The following is a 23897-nucleotide window of genomic DNA, read 5'->3' as shown; positions in this document are numbered from 1 at the left end:
GGTACATCAGCAAGGAGTGGACATGTACAGGCTTTTGTTGACACTAAGAGAAGGGGTACTGATCTAAGGCAAAAAATGCCCAGAAACTGTGACAAAGCTTTCTTAAGTTGGTAAAACAGGAGGCAGGTAAGACTTCAACTCCCTAATCTTTCTAGTGTATCTTACTTATTAAAATTCATGTCTGGATTAAGCAGCTGGTTTAATGAACAAGCAATGCTTGGTGAAATGAACTGGTTTAAGACCTGAAAATAAGAGTTATGATTTCAGACAGATCAGATGTGATGTGGGCAACACTGTGTATTGTGAAGGGTTACAATTCCACAGGCACCTTGCCTTCCAACTCTTCTGAAATCAAGGTGCATGTGTTATGGATCTCTGCTTGCACTGATTCATGGATACACAAGTTACTGTAGTCATCAGTTACTGTTTTAAACTGAAACAACTTATGTTTTTTAGCTGTGGAAGTTGAAGAGTTCTTTACAGCCAAACACTGTGACTGTCACTTCTGAGAAGAGACCCTGAAGTTCAGCTGGTAACACCATGGCTGCTCTCCCCCTGGTCCAGTAAAGCTGCCACAGCTGAGGGTTATCAGGGTTACTTGGTTCATTGTTTAAGAACCAAGGTTAACATTTTCAACAACTGCATTTATTTTGATAAAGCTGGGATTCTGCCAGGGTTTCCAGCTGATAATCAGTTCCATATTGCCTTAACTGACAATACCTTCCAGAGGAAAACTAAGGGGCCAACTGAAACATTTAGAGATGTTCACTCTGAACTGGTTTTCATGACATGGGCATTTTTAGCCTTTGTTACCACTTTCAAATTACCATACAGAAAATGCTCACTTCTTTATTTTATTACTTGACTTACATTTTTATTTTCATCTAAATGAGGTCCCAAAATGTCAGATCTGAGATTCAAATCATCTGTCCAGTGACAAGAACACTAAATAAAATTTACCATCATCACATCTCTGTTTTGCACCAGTCCCTGGGTCCACAAAGTGGGGTTCCTGAACATCTGGATCCCCAAGGGACCAATGCTGGGGTCACACAGTTGAAAACCATAGCAACAGTTGGTCCCAGCCCTCTCCCTAGCACATGCAGCACAAGGTAGGGATTCTGGAGATCCTGATCACCAACATGCACTGAAAAGACATCACTGCCCCCAGTTGCTCATCTCCATCAGGCAAGCAGTTTGCATTAGAATCCTTCCCAGCTGACTTCCTCAACTGGTTTGTGTTATGTGAGTGATCTGAGCTGTCCTGGCAGATTTTGCCTGCAGCAAATTAGGGAGAGCTCAAACAACTGCTCTGCTGGTGGATCAATATGGTGTTCACCAGCCAAAGAGGACATCAGCTCATAGGCTCAAGCCCTGTGTGAACCTCCCTTACACCATGGAGTTGCTCACCTCCACCTGTACATGGGTACTACTGAACCACATACAGCCACTGACCAGGTGTTGTTTCCTACAGCTTTACCTTCAGGCCTAGAAAAGACCATGCACCCTTAACTAATGGTATGGGAGGCAGCTGTCAGAAAGATGTTCAGGTCATTTGGAACACACCACTTGGGAAAGCACAGAACAAGAACCCTGCAGTCCCCAGCATGTGCTCCATGCCCTGCCAATAGCCCAGATGTCCAGGTACAGGTCTACTGGGAGCCCTGCTCTGGTGATGGAGGAACACAGCCCACCTCCCTCCTGAAGTGTGTACACAGGCAGTGAAGTGCTTCATATCACCAAATAATGGCTCTACTTGTGCCCAGAAGAGGGCTTGCACTGATCCAAGCTTCAAGTACAGAGTAGCCTATTGACCCAGAGAACTCGATGCTTTTGGAGAATTAGGTCAAACAGTTACCATTACTAATTATTGTGATTTCTGTCCTGAAATGCAGAAGGCTTTCCAGTAATAAGGGGAAAGAAAAAAAAAAAAAGAGCCAGTGAGGCAAAATCTGGTCAGAGGAAGGAGGACGTGTGGTGTGTGTGTTACCCTGCTGAAGGAGAAGTGCATGATCCCCAGGAATTATTTGCTGCACAAGGGAGTCCCCAGCTCACCAAGCCCAACAGAGCCATCTGGACACAGCTCCCTGCTCCTCCTCTAGGAGCCCATGGCAACAGAAGCTTTTATTTTCTCTTTAAGCCACCTACAAATCCTTTTTCCAGTACCCAGGACAGCCTTCCCTGCCCGAGATCACTGGTGTGATCCACAGAAGCACCGAGGCACATTTGGAGTTTGTTCTGAACAGCCAGACAATTACTCTGTGAAGTCCATTATAGGGCACAACATTTCAGCTGCCCCTCAGAATGAGCCAAGTGTATCAGGCACTGGATCTATTTGTAAACAATGCTAGTTTGCTGAAACAGGTCCTCCCATGGGACTTCATTCCACAAAGAATACTATTAATGGTTTCTGGCCCAATTTGCCTATGATGTCATTATTTCCAAGATTTTGAAAGGAACACTATATTTTGTTCAGAGCTGTTTCAGGCTCAGTTTCAAGAACTGTACAAAGCTCTTTTATTCACTTCTAAACCAGAAGAAAAAAAAAGGAAAAAAAAAGGAAAAAAAAAAAAAAAGGAGGGGGAGTCTAAAAAGGTTTAATGGTTGATATTAACTTTCTAAAGCTGGTTTAAATGAAAACTAAAGCAAACCACAATGCAGTACACACCAAGAGACTTAAAATTTATGGTTTTCCTGATCAGAGCCCATCTGCTCTTCCATTCATTCTAATTTTGAGAATTTCCATGTACCACTGCATCATGACAAAAGATCATTCATGATCACATAAGACTTCAGTTTCAAGTGTTTTGTACTGATTCACTCTAACCTTAAATTAGAGCAAACCTGTAAAAATGGAGGGCCAACACAACATATCCAGCTCAGAAAGTCCTCACATTTACAATGCAAAGATGCATCAGCAGCCTGACAGCCCCCCAGTTAAACTCTGTCCAGGGGGCAGTTTTTCCTGTTGTGATAACAACTCTTAGGTCCTGCTTGTCTTGTTCTGCACACAATGACCCCATCCCAAACCGCCTCCTCTCTACTGGCAATGATGATGCCATAGCCACATATTCAAACAGCTAAAAATGTTATTCTCTCTTTTTCTTTTTTTAAGGCTTTGTTGTTTTGTGGGTTTTTAAAAAATAAAAGGATTTTGATAAGATTGGAAGGTCAAAAACCAGGACATTCTTTACATTCCCTTATTAACGTGCTTCAACTTTTGGTCAGTCCCATGCCCAAAGGATCACAAAATCCACAGGACTGGCTGAAGGTTAGGGAGCAGTTCCAGGCTCTTGGAGCTAATATTTCAGAGCCCTCAGAAGCTCAAGAAGACACCATGGCATCAGTTTACACTTCTGTCACATTTTTAAAACTGTTCCCAGAGCCCTGGGCACTAGAGAGTAAATTTTTAAAATGCAGAACTGAGACTGCAGACTTATTCTACAGCAGAGACAAGATCCTGGTGAGCAGAGCTGTGAAACTCTGTGCCCTGCTCCTGAGCACTGCTACAACACAGCTCCCAGAGGATGTTTCTCATCTCAGACACCTCATACCAAGGCAGAGCTTGTAACCCTTTGAAAAAAAAATCTCTAAGATAGCAGCATGTGTGCAACTAAGAGGACAGGTACCCAGTAACTACCTCCTTGCAGAAAAAAAATCCTTTTAATGCCCCTTGGCTTTGAGGGAGCATTTGAAGAAACAGACTGTTGTACCAAAATACACAAGTTACTGAGGTATGTCCAACAGTTGGACTTGATGAGCTTAAAGGTCTTCTCCAATCAAAACAGGTCTATGATTCTGTTACCTAGGGCTTCAAAACCAAGTAGCAAGAGCTGAAATTAAATTCTCAGCCAGGTCAGTTGCTTCTACAGAACTATTCCAGGGCTACAGGACCCTTCCCTTCCTCACTACTTCTTTCAATCACCCGTTTTGTTAAGTGTAAAGACAAACATTGACTTTAAATATATGGCATTCAGCTTCTCCATGACTCAATCCCCTCTTTACTCCTACAAGCCTGCCTTGCAATATTTTTGCATCAAGTTCTTGCCAAGCTAGGGAGAGGAAGGAAGATATCTGAAGCACTCAAATGTCTTTAAAACAACACAAACAAAAATTTTGATTCAATTCAGTTCAAGTTCAGAGCAGAACCTCATGCTGGGCCTTTATCCCAGTAAGCTCTTCACCCCTTTGTATCTGGGGAATACTGTTTATAGATAGATCTTGAATAGCTTGCTTAGGTTAGTCACGTTATTTCAACGTCTGCAGCATTCAGACATGACTGGATCCAATTAAAACTCACAAAGAGCATCCTGTTTGCAGAGACACTGGTGTTCATTTTCAAAGCCTCAGAGATACTATTGCAGCCTGGGATGCTGCAAAACTGTTTCTAAGATCCCTTGACTGGAAGGAGCCATGCCAATTTTCAGGCAGTAGCTTTGCAATTGTAACTTGCAGATGCAATGCTCACTCTTTGTTTATAAATATACTTCCTGAAAAAAAAAAGAAGATATTTTACTACTTAGTGATACGGGCCAAATTCTGCTCCCAGTGATACTCATCCATTGCCCAGAAATCAATGATGATGTAACTGAGACAGATTCTCTCTGGATATTGAGTACTGAGACACTCTGTTAAGTACTATCTGAAGGTATTTATACTGTACTCTCCAGACTGGTGGCAGAAGAACTGTGTCTGCTCTTCTACAGCTGCACCTTTACTTGCAGTTTTCCTGAAGTTCTTCCCCAAAGGAAGAGCAGCTGGTTAGTTGTACAGAATGCAGGCAGTCACAGCTTCACCACTTGCATGAAAGATTCTTACTGTCCCTCTGCAAACCCAGTTAAAATAAAACATTGATGCCTCTTTGATTAAAAGAAAGACCACATTCAGCATTGCCTAAAGCAGACACAGCTCTGCCTGGGGACTCGGGGTCCACAATGCCCCCAGGGCACCCTGTCCACAGTTCCTTCCACCCCAGGGTACCCATAGCCCAGGAGGTGGATCTACTCAGCACTTGCACAAGCTACAGAAGGAATTACAACCCTAGAAAACATGACAATAATGCTTCACTTTCACCCTGCCTTTCATACAGCTGTCTCAAAGCACAATACAAACATTTGCCAGCTCAGGCTCCCCTCACAGGCAGGTAAACATGCTCTGGGCTGAACAAATTATTCAAACTGACTAATTTCTTTGATGAATGTACTCTCTGTTTCTGTTTGCAAACACCCTGTAAGCAGCTTATGATTTACTCCAATATATTCATTTATTCATTTATCCTCTGGAACTTGCTGCAAGTAACTTCTGGCCTCTGAACTAGATGTTCATAAGGAGCTCCCTGTCTGGAGGGGATATTTTGAATTCAGGTTGTATCCAAGCAAAACTAGCCTGGTCACAAGGACTTGGAACTGTTTTCTGAGATGGGATAAACACACTTCTGTTAGGAACTGCAGCATTAACAATTGTACTCAGTGACTTACTAATACTGGTTTAAAATCCACTCTTGACAGTGTACTCGCAGTGATAGTGTCAAAAAAGTCAATACAGAAGGGATGGGAATGCAGTTGCTGAGTTTAATGGTTTTAACTAAATATTTCTTCACATTTAAATTATGTCCTATGTCTGAACCTCAAGACCCCAGTTAAATTGCTAAGAGCTGGGAATATATTTGAGCCAGTGGAGCTTGTCACAACTGATAAAAGTAACTTGCAAATATTTTTTTTTTCCCTGCTTAATTTATATTTGACAGCATTATTGAGTAAAAGGCCTTTGAAGGTCTCTCCTCTCCAAATGCCTACCCCAACTACCTAACCACATTTCTTTCCACATCTTTCTCTGCAAAGTCCCAGTGCAACCACAGGCAACACTTTACAAAATGCAACTGACTTTTATCTCATAACACCCACCAGCCCACCTGCTTTAAGCTCCCTCTGCTGCTCTGCAGTCTCCCAGAGATCTGCACCCCTTTCCCACAAAGCTTCACTTTTCCAAGTTTAACAAGAATTGGGACTTACTCAGGTTTTAGCAGAGCACCCTTCACCTCCCCTCTCTGTACAAAGCAATGCTTCCTTCAGGCTGTGGCCCCAAAAAGCAAAAGGGGGGTAATTTTTGCATCACTACAGCCACCGACATTTAAAGATTGGTGTGTATTTGAGGGCTGTGCTTAACCAGAGCTTAATGCATTGAGATAACATGAAGAAGCCTCTGAGGCTTCTGAAAGAAAATGTGGAAAGAGTTGGAGTCCCTCTCCATCCCACTGGGATGGGGCTGGGCTTTAGAGCACACCCTGAGCCCAACCTATTTTCGTTGTGGGTGTTTTTTAAATCACATCAACACAAAAGCAATCTGTTAGTGCTGGGATTCTGGCTGCTCACTGAACCACTTGAGCTTTGGGATGGCTCCATGACCTGGGAAGGGAAGATGTGGGTGTACAGAGGGTGAAGGGAAACAGCTTTCCACATGAAATCTTTCCCAGGCACTCAGTAATTAAAACTCTCAACAGCACAACCAGGAAAGGAAGCTTAATCCTACAGCTCCATTAAGTGAGGATCTCACAGCATCAGAAGACAGCCTGCAAAGTGGCTATAAAACCACCTACCTCACACAGACATGTAACAGAAACAAGCAAATGAAATACAGAAAGGGGGAGTACAGGTGCCACGTTCAAGGCTTGGCTGTCAGGAAACCCCTGTGGTAACCTTGTGCCAGGCAGCCCTCCCTCACTATAGTTTTAAAAATGTTGTCAGTATAGGGATTTTAAATCATCAACAAACACAGTGTGGACACATCATACCCAGACAATGCTGAAAAGCTACCTGGGTCACCAGGACACTTCTGCCACCCAGAGAGAGCAAGCAGGGAGCTTCCACCCTCCTGGCTGCCTCACAAAGAGCCATCAGCACCTCAGCCCATTTGTACTCAATGGCAGACTGCTAACATGGGTACTTTTTTCATGCTTTTTGGAATCATGATTTGAAAAAGACAGAAAAAAAGAAAAGAAAGAAAGGAAAGGAAAGGAAAGGAAAGGAAAGGAAAGGAAAGGAAAGGAAAGGAAAGGAAAGGAAAGGAAAGGAAAGGAAAGGAAAGGAAAGGAAAGGAAAGGAAAGGAAAGGAAAGGAAAGGAAAGGAAAGGAAAGGAAAGGAAAGGAAAGGAAAGGAAAGGAAAGGAAAGGAAAGGAAAGGAAAGGAAAGGAAAGGAAAGGAAAGGAAAGGAAAGGAAAGGAAAGGAAAGGAAAGGAAAGGAAAGGAAAGGAAAGGAAAGGAAAGGAAAGGAAAGGAAAGGAAAGGAAAGGAAAGGAAAAGAAAGGAAAAGAAAGGAAAAGAAAGGAAAAGAAAGGAAAAGAAAGGAAAAGAAAGGAAAAAAGAAAAGAAAAGAAAAGAAAAGAAAAGAAAAGAAAAGAAAAGAAAAGAAAAGAAAAGAAAAGAAAAGAAAAGAAAAGAAAAGAAAAGAAAAGAAAAGAAAAGAAAAGAAAAGAAAAGAAAAGAAAAGAAAAGAAAAGAAAAGAAAAGAAAAGAAAAGAAAAGAAAAGAAAAGAAAAGAAAAGAAAAGAAAAGAAAAGAAAAGAAAAGAAGAGAAAAGAAGAGAAAAGAAAAGAAAAGAAAAGAAAAGAAAAGAAAAGAAAAGAAAAGAAAAGAAAGAAAGAAAAGAAAAGAAAAGAAAAGAAAAGAAAAGAAAAGAAAAGAAAAGAAAAGAAAAGAAAAGAAAAGAAAAGAAAAGAAAAGAAAAGAAAAGAAAAGAAAAGAAAAGAAAAGAAAAGAAAAGAAAAGAAAAGAAAAGAAAAGAAAAGAAAAGAAAAGGTTGTGCTCTAAGCTATTGAACCTGGAGGCACACACCAGACCAATGGACACTCCAGAATGAGCTAAAGGAGGAAAAATCCGAAGCACAACAAAATAAGCTGGAAGCTCCCAGAACTATCTCCATGGGGGCACAGTTCTTTCTTATCTTTTTCTTTTAATGTCATGGGAAACAATTCTCTGGGATTGATACAAAATAATGAAAACATACCTAGGAAGAGCATTCATATGCATGAGGAAAATTCAAAATTCTTACCACTGCTTCTCCTACTTTTTATTTACACAGCTGAAGGGCTCCACAAAGCAGAAAATGATGCTTCAAAAACAACTGCTCCTACCAAATATTCCATGTTTCACAGGACTGCATTCCTTGCCTTTCTTTACATATGAAAGCATCTGTGTGAAATGAAGTGTGGATTTAAGCAGAACAGATAGACTGAAAAAATTCTGTGTATGGACTTTATTATTTCTAGCTCAGCTCTTAAGCCTCAGGTTTACTTTTGTTCTCTAGGAGTCAAATGTAAACCAAGAAAAGCTACTGACTGGAGACATCAACATCACAACTGCAGCAGTAAAAATTTCATTTTGGATTGAAAAAACCTTATTTTGGATTAAAACAGCCAAGAAAAATTGTCTGAGTTCTAACTTGAGTTAGCAACTTGAAGTCAGTCCTGAAGCATGGTCCAAGACCAGGTATGAAGGCAAAGCCAACCCTACAGCAACCTACATCTGGAGAGAGAGTTATCAGCAATCCACTTCTGTGACTTAGTGAGTCCTAGCAGTGTGGTAGCAGTGTGGCAACAAAGCCTGCCCACACTCTTTCTTTTTTGCATCCTGGAAGGGGATCCAATTTTTTTCTGCTAATTAAAATGGAACAGTCACTGACCCCAACTCACCTGACAGGCAATAATCCTTCAGCCCCAGTAAGGCTCTGGTACCCATGCTGCTGGATTTTTTACAGGCTGAAGGTGAGCACTTCTTGGTTCACTTAGGTTGCCAGTCAACCCAAGTCCAGAGTAGAAGATGATGCTCTTCAAACATCATCTTTCTCAGATACAAAAGAATATTCACTCTGGAAGCTTTATAGAAATGTCTTTGCAGGGGCTTAACCAAAGGGCTGGGATTGTATTAGTTCAGCTGGAGAAAGGCAAGGCCCCAAAGTAATCCAGAGAACCCAACCTGGGCTTGCTCTTACAACAACAGTTACAGTGCAACAGCCAATTGACTCATTAATCTGACTGCTTTAAACACTACCTGTATTTAGCTGGTGGAGAGCACACTATCCTTGCTTTCAAAGATCACAACTGTTGCAACTCAGCACAAGAATTTCATCTCTTCTCTCAAGGTGAAGCTACACCAGGCTGGTAAGGTACCAGGCCACCACACATGCTTCACCTACACCCGAGAAATACCCCAGGAAAAGTCATGCTGTGGTTACTGCATCAATGAAAATGTCTCTATTTTACACATTATGCTTGCCCCTTTGGCAGGAAAAGATACAAAAGATGTACAAAATGTACAAAATCCATTATGCCTCACACCAATGCATCTGGAACCACATAAGGGGGATGTCATCACTTCATCCTGGCAGGAAGACATAGCTTTCTTTTGTCAGCACAGCCACAGGACATGCAGGTTGAATTGCAGCTCTTCCACTGCCCTTGGACAGCTTGGGAGTCTCTCTCCCATGTGCTTCTACCTTTTCTCCTCTGTTCCCCACTTCTTGTGCCTTTTTAGAGCTTAGGCACAGGGGTACTTGTGTGTGCAGCACCACATGGGGTGTGTGTCTGCACCCTCAGCAATAAGGCATATTCCAGCTTAAAATGGACTTGGAGCATCCCAAGCCAGAGACCCGAGGTCTGCTCTATCCAGTCTGCTCTGTCACAGCATTGGGAAGGCTGACAGCACCCTGAACTACCAGCACAGGAGCCTGAATTTGGCTACTCTCAAGTAGAATTTTAATCCCCAGCTAAATCCAGGCTAAAAACCAGAGATCTGGCAGTGCATCACTAATCACAGACTTTGCTCTCATCACTGTTCTCTCTCTCACCATTTAAAAAGTATCAAAGAAAGTCTCTTGCTTAGACTTCCATAATAAAAATTTCTGTATCTAAAAATGTCCTCAAGTTCATATTTTGAGCACTCTAAACTCCTACTCCAGCTGGTGCATTAACACTGTTTTTAAAAACCCACTTGGCATCTTGACTACTATTTTTTTTTTTTAAACACAAAAAAGGAATCAAACAAGATTGGGAAGAAGAAAGAGAGGGGGAAAAAGAACGCACAACCAGTTTCCATAATGCTCATATTCTCTGCAGGTGTTGGTGCTTTCTCTGCTCTTCCATATTCCATTCTCTGCTTGACATACCCACAGAAGACATGCCACGAGGATGCAGTAACACAATGCCAGTCACTGAAAATTACAGACAGCTGCCATTTCCTAGCACCTTCCAGTCCCCTTTTAGCTCATTTTATCTTTGCAATCCTTAGTCTGTGAGCTGAGAAACTTGCTGCAATAAACACTAAAGCCCTGTGACAGAGGAGAAAGATGAATGTGACATTTAAAAGATTTAACTCAAGGCGACCCCAGGATTGCCAGGGATAGCTGGAGGCAAATCCTACTCCAAAAAACCAGAAAAATAAAGGAGTCCTCTGGATGTCTCACCTGAGCTGGAGAGAAAGAACTCTCAACAGGCAAGCATGGGGTGGACATCAGGCCTCCAAATGCCACAAGCAGAGACAAACCAACAACACATGAGAAGATTTGCTGTGCTGACCTTCCCAAGACATTATGGTATGTTTGGAAGGACCCAGCTCCTGCCTCCAGGTCAGGAAGGGCAAAGCCCAGGCTGCCACATGCCCTTCACCCAGCAGGTGGATGCCTTCCAGATTCTGCATCACCTCTTTAGGGCACTAGGGGAGGAAGGCATTCAGATCCCCATTTACTTCCTCAGGGACAACGTTTTGCCTTTTATTCTTTGCCAGGCCTTTTATTTACAGCTGAATAGCTTTATATATCAAATATTCACCTGCTACGTTAGTGATCTTATCGTGCGTAATGGCGCAGCTACCTTGGGGGTATTATGGATCTGGAGCAGGCAGAGGGGGAAATGAAGCAGTTCCTGCCTGCACTTATTTCCAGTTGCCAGTGAGACCCTGGCTTCAGAGCAGCAGGATGGGAAGACGAGGAGGACAAACATACAAACACTCTCCTTAAATAGGTCAGGGAAAAAATGACACCTATATGCAGAAAGCAAAACAAGATCCACAGGCTAAAAGTCTTTTCTCAGCTGCCACAACGGGCTGGTACTTTTACACTGCTAAAACAGGGATTCAATGCCTCATTGCTCTAAAAACAAAAAAATCTTCTGCTCCAGGGTTGTGTGCGACTACCTCTTGACTGACTCAATGTTACAACAGGTAAGAGTTCACCATCCTCTCACCACCTAAATGGAAAAAGAGGAGTTTGGGGAATGCACTTGTCTATAGCACTCCTTGCACAGTCTGCAGCCACCAAGGCTAAGAGCACTGGGCCCAGCCCAGGAGGGAACAACCCTCCAAGCCAAAATGAGGTGGCATCAGAATTAAGGACATTTCAGCCTCAGACACTGTAAGGAAGAGTGCTTGAGCCAGCAGAGACCATTGTAGGGTTGGAAATGGCATTATGTCCATGCTACAAATCCCAGGCAGAGCAACTGGTAGGTATCTCATCATTCCTTCTGGGTTTCATTCCTGTTTCCTGCAAATTTTCAGTAAGACAAACCACTGAGCTTCTCCTTACAACCACAGATGCCTTGTCTCAAGAACCTGAGTGTACATTTGCAAGTCACTGATGCAAAAGGACACAAATCTTTTGATATAAGCAGGCAAGAGCCAAGCCACATCTGTTCCCAACACATCAGGTACTCTGTCCAGAACATGCAGAACCATCTGAACTTGCTCCTTTAAAAGGAGCACCTCCATTGCAAAGGAGGCAAAAATTCACCTATCTGAAGGCACAACCATGAAGCAGAGAAAAGAATAAGAGAGCTTATAGAGCTGTGGGTCACTGTGTAACTCCAGAGGTCTCCTAAGTGCAACAGGTAACAGCCTAAGACACACATGGTTGGGGGGTTTACAGGGGAGCTCTGAGCTCCTGATCCTGCTCTCCACAAATGCTGAATTGTCCCAAGAGCCTGGGACAGAGTGACAGACCCAAAGAGCTACATCATTTGCACCTACTCAGAACATGGTTAAAGGAACCCAAAAAGCACACAGAGACTGCCTGGAAACACCAACTTTGTGGTTCAGGTAGCACCAGGTATGGAGGACCTGATCCATGGTACAGAAAGACAGACATAAATAAAAATGCTCAGCTCAGAGCAAGGGGGTAAACACAGAGAGGAAGCAGAATACCTTTATGATGAAGCTTTTCCAGAAAGTAAAAAGCAAAGTGAATGCGTTGACTGAGGATACTCCTGTGAAAAGCAGGATCTCTGCAGTACAGCCTCAGCAGACAAACAGACTCTCAAAGTCCAGGCTCTGGAAAAGAAGCTGCCAGGCACTCTACAGCTGTTTGCTGTTGTGTCATCAAATCAAAGAGCAATTTGATTCCAGCTGGATTGTAGAGCCAGCTGCAACGATGAGAGGCAATCTTAGACTGGAGAAATGCCACCAAACATTGAAAACGTAGAATAAAAAAAACTTTCTGAGGTTAGAGGGCAAATACAAGTTGTTGATTAAAAAAACCTCCCAAAATCAGAGGCATTATCCCTTTTGCTTGACAGAAACTGACAGACAGAACCATCCATTGCTTGGCAGCAGGGCTGTGCAAAAATGAAATGACAAACATAAAGAAATCTTCTCATTTTTGTAGAAACTTACGTCCTCAGAAGACAAGAGGCTCTGATTAAAAACTAAGATCAGAAAAAAAGAACACACTAAGCACAATAAAAGCCACTCTAACTGACAGGTCACAATACTAACTGTAATCTAATCATCACTTGAGTGAGCCTGTTCCCAGTGGGGTTAACTCCTGGCCCTGCATTTACTCCTGAAACCTTTAAAGAAACTTTTAGAGCACAAGATGTGATGAGCACCTTGCAGTGCATTGAGCTGGAGAAGCTTTGCAGAGCCTGCACCACCACTCTGAATGCTGGGAGCACCCAAGGCCACCAGCACATGCTGCAGTGACAGGCACTGATAAGGGACCGAGAACCTCCATCCTAGGGCTCAAGGGTCCTCAGAAGCAGAGGGTGGGATGGGATGGGGATCACCTCAAGGAGCAAGGCTAGACAATGGGTCCCACCCCAGCTGGAAGGGCTGCTCACCAGGCTGCTGTCTCCACAAAGCAGGGCAAGGCTGGAGGCAGTCAAGTCCAGGAGCTGGGAACACAGGTAGCACAGCCCCAGCTGCCTGCTGCTGAGCTGGAGACCTACATCACTCTTTATCTCTCTAGCTACTCACAGAAGGTGCTCTGTTAGCACGACTCTGTCAGCTCCCCCCTCATCTGCAGCCTTAGGCAGATGCAAGCTTTTCCCTGCCCCGTCCTCAGAGGTACCAAAGTCCTACACAGCAGCTCAGAGCAACACCAAGATGCCTCAGAAGCAAACCTAAGAGCAGCATGTATGGGAAGCCAGTGACCCATCCCACTGACCAGCTGGTGCCTAAGAGGTCACAAAGTACATTTACCCAGACAGAAAAGGAGTCACCAGCTACACTCCCTGGAATGTCACATTTCCATCCACACCTTACCAGTCACCAGCACTGTCTGGGTCACCAGCCAGGAGAAAGGGCCACAAAAACAACACCATGGAGTACATCCGTGGGACAACTGGCTATGTTCTGTTCTTCAGGGATCATCAGCACACAGCAGTTCCTGGTCGGGCACTAATGGCAGCAAACACACACAGAAAGAGAAGCTTTACAGAATGCAATGTGCATGTCTTAGGAGATTAACACACCAAATTATTACCCAACTCTTAAGGGGAGACTCCAAGTGATTTCAGAGTGTTGCAAACAGTAATGTAATACTGGTTCCTGGACAGGCCAGATCACAAGAAAAAAAATACAACCTTCTCTTTACAACATTATGTGTCATGACAGACCAGCCAGCAACAACCTCAGGACTTCTGTTGGTAACATGCACCACTGCCAACCTTTCTCATTAATGACTCTATCACAGGTGAAACAAGTTACAGAACAAAGGGATCTGATTATAACCCAGTCTTTGCTAACACTGCCTGGTAGCTCAGAGATCCACACAGACCTGGCTAGGAGAAAGCTATAGTGGAAAACCAGCCAAAGCTCTACTAATGTAAATGTTCAAGACTTTTTTCCCCCCCTCTGTGGTAAATTTTATAGGGAAACCTAAGAGCAGCCTGTATGAAAAAGCAGTGACAATGCACCCTGTTTGCTTAGCCTCTATATGTGAAGGAAACAGCCTCCCAGCTTTTAAGAGAGGAAGGTTCTTTTGCAAAATTAATCATTTCTTGCAGCTCAAACATCTATTTGCTATCAGACACAAAATAAGACACTAAATCCTTTGTGTACCAGAGAAGAGAAAATATTTACCTCACATTAAGTAAACTTTTCCCAAGGTGCAGGCAAACCGTAAACGGGAGGAAATGTTTAGAAGAATAGAGATGGTAGAAGCTGTTTGCAACTACACACCTCAAAGCAAGAAAGGATACGAAACTGGATCTCTTCTCTTCAGGAGTAAAGAAAATGGTCACAAAGAACCACAAATTATTTATTAAAGAGAGTATGATACCATGAGGAAACAAAACCAAAGCAAACCTAAAATAATCTAGATGCAGATATTCCTATCAAGAGAAACCAGATAACAGTACACGGAAGACAGCTCTTTCCTCTATTATCTTTAATTCAATTCTGCTTATCAGCATCATCATTACAGCTAAAAGTGCAAAGACTTTAACACATTTAGAGTCTCATTCAATTCCCACTGAAGTCACTGAATAGGCTCCAGTAATGCTGTATCAGGTTTCTCTGGGTCCTTCTGCTCTGAGGAGCTAAACACTCCTTTAAGAACAAAATGAATTCAGCTTCCTTGCCTTTGTGTGGGAAGTGCCCTGGCTGCTGGCCCTTTCTCTGCCTCAGACACACTTGGCCCAGTCCTGCCAAGGCCCAAGTTCTCTCTGCTCCCACTGAAGGGCATCTCTAAGGCTCAGCAGGCTGAAAACCAGGCTGCCTGCCACCCCAGGGCCAAATGCCAAGATGCCAGCTAGTAACTGCACAGACCCTGGGAAGGAAGCAAGCAAGTGTGAAGGCAAAGCCCGTGGCTCCAAATGGGCAGCCTGGATCATTTTCTGTGCACGCCAGGCACGTGAGAGTCCTGCAGCACCACTGGGCACGATTCTGCCTCTCATCCTGGGGCTGATGCTGAGTGATGTGCACACTTGAATGAGTCTGCACTGCAAAATGTGGGCCACCACATCCTGGTTTGCTACTATTGCATTGTCTTCACGTTCAGTTCAGCCTGTGATAGCTCCTAAATAAATGCAACACTTTACAGATCTTGTTCCAGTATTACTTTCTGTGTCTTAAAATATTTTTCTTCTGTTGCCTAGAAAATATTTCCACAGAATGACAACATTTTGTGCATCTGAAGAGTCGTTTATCTGTGGCTCACAAAGCCCTTCACCAGCTAAAATTAATTAAACCCCTTTATATCATACAGGTAAATTTCAGTAACACCCATCCTCAGCTCTGGTAAAAGCATTCCTGGAGAGATCAATGAATTCTTACCAGACAAATCACACACTTGTCTGCAGAGCCAGGGCTAGAATCCCAGGCTTTCCACTGCCAGAAGTCTCAGTCTTTCAGTAAAAATGAGAAAAGCACTGAAGCCAGACACTGCAGACTGTACACCACACAGCTTGTGTCAAACAAAGCTCACCCTGGGCCTCAAGCTGAACAGAGCTCACCTGAGCTGCCCAGAACACAAGCACCAGTCTGCAAAGAGCTTACAAATTAGGAAATCAATGCACAGAGATTAAATTACCACTCCAAATTGCCTTAATAAATCTATGGATGTAAAAAGGAGATAAATTAAACAAACATGCCACCACCTGAGCCCAAACTCCTCCTCTTGCTGTCTAGAATTCACCACTAGCAGCTGCAAGCTCTCCAGCTAAGAAATACAAGTGGAGTTCTTCGGTTCTGCCCCTGTACACACATGATATCTAACACACCAACCTATATTCTGAATTAAATTGTACAAAGCATTTCCTGAACTCCAGAGAATAGTAAATACTGCCAGATGAAGAAGGTGAGAGCAAAATCATCTTTTGCCTCAGTGTTGGCTCTCCACCAATCTGAACAGCCCAGTCCAGACAGAGGACACCCTTCTGCCTCTGAGCCATCAGGTGATTTGCAGCACAAAGTCTTACCTGGCACACAGCTGCCTTGTCCTTATGAAGTGTATCCCCCCTGCTATGTCTGCCTTGACATTTTTACATTCAGACACTGCCTACATCACTTACTGAATATTCTTCTGCTGAAGGCACTGACCACATCCCCTCTATGTGTTTGCAGCCTCTGATCCCCCTCAGCTACATCACATAGTGACTGACTGCTTTCAAAAAATGATTAATTCTGCTATTGACATCCCTGTGCTCTCTGCTGTTCTCAAGGGGAGCCAACATCTTTTACAAATTCTGCCTTCAATATCAGAACCCAATCCAAAAATCAGGAGGGCTTTTCCCATCCTGCATCCCTGTGCAGAACACAGGAGGATGCCAGGAATCTGATGTTCTCTTCTGCTCTCTGACTTATTATGGGGACTCCGGCCAATTGCATAATTACAACGTGCCTCAATTCCCTCATTTCTCAGTGGCTACAATTATGCTGTAACAAATCCCTGGTCACCTGGGACTGATCCTGTACTTAGGATTCTGCCTCCCTGCAGGCACACTGCAATCCAACAGGCCCAGACCCTTCTCCTGGGGGAGCCAAGGCTTCTGACTGGAGCTGGTCATGAATTTTTCAGCAAGTTACATGTCAGCAGCTTGAAAAAGAATCTTTTCATGGGAATATGCCACTGTTCTGGAAGGCTTCACCAGAAGGATGTGTTTCTGGATGAAAGGGAGAGGGAAGAGCATTTTTGTGGCCTAGAGAGCAGCTGAGAAAGCACAGGCTCGGGGGTGTTAGGAGCAGGAAGCCCAGGTTCAACCCAGCCTGTTGGGTGTCCTGGCAGGGGATCCACGTTCCCCAGAAACAGTTTCTTTCACTCCTTTGTGAAAACTTGAATACCATTTCTTCCACTCCCATCATTTTCAGGAAAGATTTAAAAGGTCTTAGTGCCAAGGAGATATAGAAAAGAATTTTATTACCTACCTGGCCTAAGAGAGGGAAAGAGCTATGGTCTTGCTTACCCAGGAGTGGTGCTGAGTCCACACAGTGACCAGAGTACTGTGGGCTGAGCTCTCCAGAGGCCAAGGGTGTTAGAATCTCCACTCAACCTCCCTCCAACAAAGAACCAGCCTGCTGGCCACTTCCCAGGGAGTCTGTGCAGATTATTTATTAGTTAATGACCAGAGAGTGCTTGGACAAGCTAGAGGGTGAGAGACTCCTGTCATTTCCCAACATTACGGTGGCTCTCTGACTCACATGCCACAGGCAACTTGCATCTATCCTCCCTAGGAATCTGTGATGCTGGGACTCACAAGAATCAATTCTTACACACACAGCAACAAGCAAGCAATGATCTTGGCCTAGAACCTGCTAAGAGAGCTCTGGAGGAGGGAGGCACAACATGTAAATGTAGCCATGTGACACTGCTCTGCCCCATGAGACCATCTGAAGAAGCCCTTCTGCCAAAAGCTACTCCTCACCCCAAAAAGCTGGCAGCAGGGAAGATGTGTCTGTGCTAAACCATTTGTATGGAGCAGGTGGTGACTCAGCATTAAGAGCCACTGAGGGGATCTGGGCTAACTTTCCACTCCCCAGTGACAAAAGGCTGAGGCTCACATTCCTGAAACTTGGCTCTAAGAATGGTAACTCCCACCAGAGGACCACCAGAACTTGGATTCTTTGGAACTACTCAGCCTTCCCTTCAACTTTGTCACCCAGACTGCAAGATGGAAGACACTGGCCAGTCTTTCCTTAGAAAATTATTTATTATGATCTAAACTTTGATGCCAACACATCTAAAACAGGCCTAACTCATTCAGCAGCCAGCATTACTTCATTTGACAACCCACCAGCACAAAATGGATCAAAGCAAAGGCTGGAATTTTCACAAGCACATTTACATTGGGTGTCCACACTGCTCAAAGCAGGTGATTTATAACCAAATCAGTTAAGCTGGTGCTACTTTTCTGACAAGCCCAGAACTTCCTTCTCCCAGACTGACAGGACAGATTACCTTCATTTCTTTGTAAGTAAAAAGACCAAAGAAATATCTACTCTGGACCAAAGCTGTACGTAAAATTCTTCAAGATGCACCCAAATTTGCTTTTCCAGCAAGCACATCACCACAGGATGCAGCCCCCAAGTGCCTTGGTGAGTGGCTGGCACACACCAACTTCCATGGAGAAGCCAGAGAGACATTCTCCCCTCTAGCTGCAGTGTCACCTTGTGCCCTGGAAGAGAACACTGCAGTTCTCCCAGGAATTATGCAACTCTACTCTTTACCTGTCTGTCCTCAGAAAAAAATCTGCTTTCATAACTTGCTGGCAACGGCTGCCAAAAATCCAATTTATGTGCATATGGGTGCTGTACCTGCACACATCAGAAATTACTGTTTATCAGCTATCTCACCAGTCTCCTTTTTAGCAAACTCTGTGGATATAGGGTAACACGGCATTAAAAGGACTCGGCTAGATTATCAGTGCATGCAGTGGGCAACACCTCCATTTCTAGGCATGCAATCACCTGCAACTTCAGATAATGCACCTCCCCCAAGGCCTTGACAAAACATGCATTTGTGTTGCAAAACATCAAGAGACAGAGAGGCAATAAATTCTCCATTCCATCCTTCCTCTTAAAGAGATAAATGACTTGGCAGGTTGAGTGATAAGGAACCAATATAATTATATGTCATTAAGCTTCAACTAATAGTGGTAGAGAATGGATAAGGGGCTGCTGATTAGAAACACTATCAAGGAAAATCTAAGATGTGGCATTAAGGCACACACTGACAAGAGAACACATTTCGTGCTTCCCCTAAACTTATTCAATTATATTTCAAGCCACCACCTCCTGTTGTTTTAGCCATAAAGAATTCTTTCTTCCATCAAGGATTATATGAAGGAGACTACAAACAGTATCTACCAATGACAACACAGCCCTCACCTTCTCTTTGGCAAAACAAAGCTCATCTCATTTTCATTCAGAAAACAAATGCCAGCCTGATCAGAACACAGTCCCAGACCTCACTGCAAAGCCCACCTGCTCCTCATGCCAGGCCCTGCCTAAATCCCTACCACCCCTGTAAATTCCCTGGACTTAAACAAAAAAGAAATTTCTGTCCTGAGCATATTATCCATAAATTTCTTGCCAACCATGGCCAAAATGTCTTTCATTTGCTTTCAAGTATGATGGGATTGAGTAATATAACAGAGAAATTCCTTCCTGTTCCAGGCACACACTGAAGGCAGTGCTCAGCTCCCTTCAGAATCCAGCACTGGATGCATGTGTCTCACCATCCATGTGGAGAACAAATAATTCTATTCCTCTGCCAACAGGAGTTACTTAGACATACTGAGCACATACCCCTGCACATTGCCTTCAGGGGCTGGTCAAAGTTCTTCAATATCAAGAACACACCTTTGTGACTGAGATGGCTACTGGTGATTCTGCAGTCCACTTAGGTCCTGGCCTCTGCTCAGAGTGGGGGTGGTTCTGGTATTTGTAATGGAAAAACCAGGAGCTGCTGAAGGAGCTGGGACTGCATTCCTTTAAGTCTGAAACAGGATTCAGATCAGATAACACAAATCTCCGATGACTTGTGAGCTGAAGAGGGAAGTTTCTCTGCCCTTCTGACTAGTTCCACAGATTTCTATGAAAGAAATGTTTGAGGAGAAAAAGCATAAACCCAGCTCTAACCTAATCTGCCTACTGATCCCACACGTAATTTACCCGTGGCCAGTATGTGACTGGTCACCAAGGCAGATTCTGTGCCAGTTTTCTGGGCTTGTACCATTCCCAGCTCAGCAAAGTTCCACAGCAGTTGAAAGCCGAGGCGTTTGTCAGAAGGTTCAGTGTCACTGACAGAACTCAGCCATGATTATCTGATCATTATACTCCTTCAGCAATCATCACCAGCACTAACATAACTTCAGCTGCAGCAAACTCTAAGAGGGCCTTGATCTGATTCACACTCAGGGGCACCATATCATAAAGTGCAACACATGATCCCAGCCTGACAAGCTGACACTGCAGACTGTGTAAGTGGAGACGAATCCCTTCCCAAGTCTTTGCAGCAGGTTTGTTTGTCCTCAAAGAAACAAATTTCCATTCATCTAAATGCTGCATGGACAGCAGAACTGTGCACTCTTTTCCCTGTCTACAAGGAAGCACCTCCGGGGTAGAAGGAAGCCCTTTTCTGAGTCTCTGCCCCATGCCTGCTGCAGCCATCTGCCAAACGCCTGTCCCAAGAACACTGAAATGAAATCTTGTGAGGGCAAAAAGACTGAAAAGGAGCTATAGAAAGGATGAGTGTGTGCTGGAAAACAGCAGAAATCTTGAGACCATATCCCTATTGCAAAGGCTATTTAAGTGTCACATCAAGATGAGAAGAGATGCAGTTGTTAAAAACAGCTATTTGGTAAGCCTGAGTTTTGTAAATTAAATGAAAACCTGAGAACAGACCACATAACTGGAGGCAGGATTTGGCCAAAGGCCATTATTTTTCATCAGGACTGGCCTCTGGGATAGCAGGTGTGTCATGGAACTCCTACTGAGATAGTTAACACAGACTATGGGAACACTACTGCCAGACTACTTTTTGCTGAAAGTAATCTCATCTCTGGCAAACTCATTCAGATCCCAGAAGCTTGACTGCAAAACAGCTCAACATGTGGCAAAACACACCACATCAACATGTGGCAAAACATCCTCTCTAGATGAGACTTACCTGGGATGCTGCTTGGAGTGAGTTTGTTTGTCTCCCCAGGTACCAAAACTCTGCTCAGTGCAAAGTCTCAGGCAAAGCACAGGATCTGCACAGGAAAGGGAGAGCCCAGAGGGAGAGTCTCTAAGATGTGGTTGCAGCATCCACAGCTGGCCTAAATTTTCCTCCGTGCCAGGAAGCAGCTCCTTTCCCACAGATGGCTGCTGTTAGTGAGCACTGACACCCACCATGGAGCAAGTGGGCATGCAATATTAAAAGCATCAATGAGAAAATGATGAGCCCACATCAAAGCACTGAAAGATGTTTTTATGACATTTGGCTTTAAAACTAAGGGCAAAGGAAACTAAGCTAAGCATGTTTAGAGGACTTTCTTGTAAAGATGTGATTCTGCAGTTTTTAAACACATACACGCATGCACAATGACCCCTTAGGGACAGGGAAAAGCCACTGTCAGCTGTAACTCAGCAAATCACAAGTTACATGAAGGAAAAAAAAATAAATCAGTGCTACTCTGAAATTTAGCCTGGTAGAAAAGTCAAAGCTGTCTTAACTAATGGCTAGGAAGTTCTCCTGTGCCCATGTTTTTCCTACAACACAGTCATCCCCTTGGAATCTGGGTCCAAAGATTCTACTGGAATTAAACAGAAGGAAACCAATAATGCAAATGAAGTAGCCCAAACTCATTTGCTAGAATTTTTCTAGTAACAAGCAATGATAAAAGAGCATAATGAATTAACCTAATTTACAAATCTCCTCTCCTCCATTAAAAAGATGACACTGGATCAAACTACATAGACATGATGCTCATTAAAGAGACAGCAGAGCTGAATCAGGGATGAAGATGTCAGCAATGCAATCTCTATGAAACGACTCTTGGATTTTGGGATACAATAAACTAGGGACAAATTTAAAGTACAAAGCACAGGAATACTACCATGAGAATATAGTGACTGTTACCAGTGTTCCATTTGACTGGAACAGGGCCTGCTCAGCCACAACAAACACACAGCTCCACAGATGGACACAGCCCAACCTGAGCTCCTCTGCCTGCACTCCAGCAACTTGAATCATGTGTCTGTTTTGATAGCTGTACAGACACGTGAGCACAGAGCTGTACCCAGGCCAGCCTGCCCTGCAAGGTGTCCATCACAGTCCTGTCCTGCTGACAGGAGTCTCTCACTTCCAGCTTGGAGGACACGTGCTCCATCACTGCAATGCTCTAACTCTGTAACACACCTTATAGCTCTAGTTATAAAGTATGGCATGACAGTAACAGGGAAGTCTTCATGTGATTCTAGTGGTGTTTCTTTGATAGCTCTGCCACTTCAACATCCACCCACAGCAAGGGCCTGACATCTTTTTGAGTTGTTTGTTGAGACACTACAACCTGATGACTCAACTTATTTATTTGTCTTAACCTGCAACAGACCTCAGAACTGCACAGTGAAATATGTTGTGCTGTTTCCTCTCAGAGCAGGTGAAAGCTGGAATCAACCATACCACATCTGCTCTGCTTTCTCTGCTCAGTGAATTGCTTTCATTCTGAATCAAACCCTGCCTGGTGCCTATTTGGGCAAAATAGAAAGGATCAAAGCCAATCCCTTCTTACATGTGTGCAGCCTCTCTGACTTCACTGCTGCTCAGGCCAGACAGTTTGAAATTACATCACTGGCATCTTGATGCAGCTTAGATGCCACCACCTCAGGTTACATAGGAACACAGGACTGGGAGAGACCCACAGGGTCACCAAGCACAGCCCCTGCTGTCCAGGCAACCACATCACCAAATGCCTTCAGAAATGAATCAATCCCAGTTATGAACCACACTTTACCAGGCACACCCAAGCTGGCCCTGAATGACATAGCCTGGTGTAAACTGACTTGGGAAAAAGTACACAGTTGCATCCAAGTCAAATTAGAAACTGTAATAAGCAGGGAGGCAACTGAGTCTAATGGCCAGGCACTGGGAGAGGCAGTGGGAAGGCTGGGTCCTGCTGCAGGCACCCATTCTGACCCATTCCACCCACAGTGGCATTGCTCCAGCCCTCAGGTTCCTCTAGGCTGAGACCAAGATACTGATAATGTCCTTTGTAGAACTGCTTTTAGCTCTACAGATAAAAAGAGGGGTACAAGAACTAACTATTTTTATCCACCTAATCTCCCCAGAAGGTTTTTAAAGTCCATTTTAAAGCCCTCTTTTGCAAGTCAGTCTGTGGATAATTTGCTGCCTGCATCTCTGTAAAGTTTAACCTGTCAGAGCCTGGCAAAGGTGTAATTTCATCCCCAGGCTCTTCTGACTTGAGACTCTGGAGCTTCTCTTTGTGGATAGAGTATCAAAGCAATAGTTCTATGAGACAACAGTCCTTTGCATCTCACAACCCATGTATTATTCTCTCTAAAAATAGTTTAACAGGCCAGAATAAAAACTTTTGCTCTTTCCTCATCCCTCTTCCTCCCATGCACACTTTAAGAAAGAACAAACAGAGATAAGAGCAACAGACAGAGACACAGAGAATGGTTTATCCCACAGGCAGAGGATTACTGCATCATGATGTAATGACCTTGTTCAGAAAAGAAAAAGGTTACTTAGATGACAGCATCAGTTGTAGAAATACCAGCTCCTTTCCAGAACAGGGTAAAACAATGTCCATTTAAAGTTATGCTGAAGAAAACGTAAAACATTTGTCCGGTGAACTGGAGAGAGAAAGAGCAAACTTCAGCCCAACTGGCCTGGATATAATCTCTCTCCAGGTACACATTACACACTGAACCAAGCAAGCAGGAGTCCTGCTCAGCTGAGTATGGGAAGGAGAGGCCATTCTGCTTCCTGTCTTTGCATCTTCACATCCCCAAGAGTCCCCTCTACCCCTGATAAAGGTGCAGGGCAAACCCAGACACTTTTATGTTCCATTTCAGGTGCAAAATGCTATGAAGCCAACCATTTTACTGCCCCCCTGTGAAGACTTTACATTTGTACTTTCTTTGCATGCTTTCTTCCCCCACAGAACAACTGGAAGGAGGAAGACCACATG

General features: G+C 43.8%; 1 protein-coding gene across 10 annotated transcripts in view; it reads right to left on the bottom strand.

The window, feature by feature from the left end:
• The window catches only part of PAK3 (p21 (RAC1) activated kinase 3), a 243675-nt gene that overhangs the window by 38808 nt on the left and 180970 nt on the right, over window positions 1-23897 (bottom strand). For 2 of the 10 annotated variants that reach the window (XR_011728604.1, XM_071757583.1), the window contains exon 2: window positions 13525-13659. The exons of the other annotated variants lie outside the window; for them this stretch is intronic. The gene's annotated coding sequence lies outside the window, so the exon portion shown is untranslated. The remainder of the gene's footprint in view (window positions 1-13524; window positions 13660-23897) is intronic. 10 annotated transcript variants of the gene reach the window in all.

This window comes from Heliangelus exortis, chromosome 14 (genome assembly GCF_036169615.1).
Source record: "Heliangelus exortis chromosome 14, bHelExo1.hap1, whole genome shotgun sequence".
Lineage (NCBI taxonomy): Eukaryota > Metazoa > Chordata > Aves > Apodiformes > Trochilidae > Heliangelus > Heliangelus exortis.
Note: the sequence above shows the minus strand (reverse complement) of the source record. Positions and strands in the feature narration are given on the sequence as shown.